At 53.9% G+C, this 2580-nt stretch overlaps 1 non-coding gene across 1 annotated transcript; it reads left to right on the forward strand.

Annotated features, from left to right (window-relative positions):
* Positions 1-1404: 1404 nt before the first annotated feature.
* On the forward strand, positions 1405-1477 carry TRNAT-CGU (transfer RNA threonine (anticodon CGU)). The gene has a single exon. It is a non-coding gene; the product is annotated as a tRNA-Thr (tRNA).
* The last annotated feature ends 1103 nt before the right edge of the window (positions 1478-2580 follow it).

Genomic DNA, 2580 nt, shown 5'->3' on the forward strand with positions numbered 1-2580 from the left:
TCTCCGCAATCTCGCTCAGCGTGTTGTACATGCCTAATGCGTCCAGTGCCTCTGTGCTCGTGTGCATGGGTAGACCCATGGCTCTCTTGGCGACCTTACGCAGGAGCGTTTCTAGCTTGTCTCTCTCCACTTTCCACCAATTGTGCATGGCTGCGATGTACACAAAGTGATTTGTTACGAAGGCCTGTGCCAGTCGAAGCAGGTTGTCCTCCTTGAGCCCGTGATGCCGGTTGGCCACTCGTCTCAGTAGGCGTGTGGCGTTCTCCGCCTTCGTGGTGAGCTTAGCGACTGCGATGGTGTTCGAGCCGTTTGCCTCTATTGTCATGCCCAACATCTTGATGTGACCGACCACCGGAATCGTGTCGCCTTCAGCGGTGCACAGGCAGACGCATGGGTCGACGCCTGTGTCGCATCTCTTCGGTTTGGGACCTCGTCTCTTGGGTCTATATAGCAGCAGCTCAGACTTGCTCGGCGAGCACCGCAGGCCTGTTGGTTTGAGGTACTCATTTTGTGAAGTGTGCTCGATTTGTCCTTCACTCTCCTTTGCCACCCACATGGTCACGTCATCTGCATAGATGGTATGTTGGAGGTTCTCGATTCGAGTCAGTTGCCTGGACAGTCCTATCATGTCCAGGTTGAAGAGGGTAGGGGATATCCCCGAGCCCTGCGGGGTACCTTTGTCGCCCAGTACACCTGACTCCGACTACTGACTCCGACTACAAGGACCCGACTCGTAGCGAGGCCTGCCTTCCCCTCAGGAAGTCCCGGATGTAGTCATGGAGACATTGACTAAGTCCGAGTGTTGAGATTTGTTGTAGAATGAAGGGATCAAATGAGAATTTTGTCTACTCGGTCTCGGGGCTTCCGTTTTGGGGCCGAATTCACAAGAGTTTTCGTTCGTCAGTGTTCTTTGCCATCGGCTGGTTGCCTTCCCTAATGGCGTGTCCAACATCGAGATTGGCTATTATGTATGCTCGCAAGAGCATTTATGCTAGCCAATCGGGATGTTGGACACGTCGTTAGGCAAGGCGACATATGACAAATCGCACTAAAGAACGAAAAGCTACGAAGGACATCACATATTGAATGGCCGAATCTGCAGTCTAGTTACCGCTCTTCCCTCGTTGAGGACCTCATCCGTCACTTCTGATGCCTGTGTACTTGGACTTGGCGGTTCCGCCAGCCATACCTTTTTCGCTCAGTGTCAAGGTAACGGGCATCAAGGATTTCAGTCGTAACGTGCATTTTCCATACGTTCAAACGTTTAATCGCCCTATCATCGGGATTGTATTTATTCATTTTCTGTCATTCCAATACGAACATGGGCAAGAACGGAAGCATTAACAGCGCCAGCATAAATGATGTAGCACTCTTTGAATGCTTATAAGTGGGTAGGAAAACGGCGCCGGGGTAGCTCAATTGGTAAGAGCATCGCACGCGTAATGCGAAGAAGTGGGTTCGTATCCCACCTGCGGCCCGCTCTTTTTTTCATCCACTTTCATTTCCATTAATTTATCATTTATTTAACTCAATTAGCAAGCACCAGTAATTCTCCCTATGTTGTCGCTGGTGTCTTTGTTGTTGGCCTCTTATGATATGATTACTAAAAATTGGGTCCCTCGATTCCCTTTCTTTTTATACGGAGTCACTGGAAAATGCGGAGTCGGCACGCACCGACACCAGTCGGATTACGTTGTCACGCTCGTGAGGCCGGCGTTATTGGAGCGCGCACAGCGAATAAAGTGGTCATTCCTTCGTCCATTCTGCGTGTCAACAGTGCGCTTCCCCTCAACCCCCGCAAACGCACGTTTCCACCCCCTCCGTATTTTTTTTTTTTTTTTCAGATACACAATAAGAAAGGGGGCGGTTGTGTGAGAGGGTCTTTACACTCGAGTTGCCTGAACCAGTCGGTATATGGCAAAACAAACTTGCGGCCTACAATAACGTGTTTACCGAGGGCGCCCGCACAGAGCGCGCTGTAGTGCGTGATTGAAGGCTGGCTCAGCGGTTGGCGGAGACCAAGCGGGCCAACAACAAAAGGTGGGGGACCGCGCGCGGGGCAGGTTGCAGCGGGCAGAGACGCGCGTCGTTTCTACCCACTACGACGGGGTGGTTTGAAACGCGCGCCACTTAAGCGCCGGCAAACAGCAACCTCTCCCCCCGTCGCTGCTGCGGCCCAGATTATTTCGGCTGGTTGATTGATCACCGCTGGCAGTTCTCCCCGTGCCCCGGTCGGCTGCCGGGGCGCCCGTTAAAAGCTCCGGGTTCCTCTGCTCCGCGTTTCAAGGCCAAGGTCGGGGTCAATGTCACGCGGTGTCCCACATACAGGGGCTGCAGCGGGACCCGGCACTGCCAACGCCTGCTGTGGCTCTCGCTCGGTGTGCCACGCGCCGCAGCACTCGGCTGTAGTGCCCCTCCGAGCTGCCCGCGCGCTTTCGTGCGCAGTAGAGTTACTGTATATGCTACCAAAAGTAGCATATACAGTAACTCTAGTGCACAGCATGCCACAGCGCCGGCCCTGTGGCCGGGCCGCGCGGCGAATGCTGGTGTGTAGCCACTGGGCGCCGTTCATGAGCAGCG

This window comes from Dermacentor variabilis, chromosome 1, assembly GCF_050947875.1.
Source record: "Dermacentor variabilis isolate Ectoservices chromosome 1, ASM5094787v1, whole genome shotgun sequence".
Classification (NCBI taxonomy): domain Eukaryota; kingdom Metazoa; phylum Arthropoda; class Arachnida; order Ixodida; family Ixodidae; genus Dermacentor; species Dermacentor variabilis.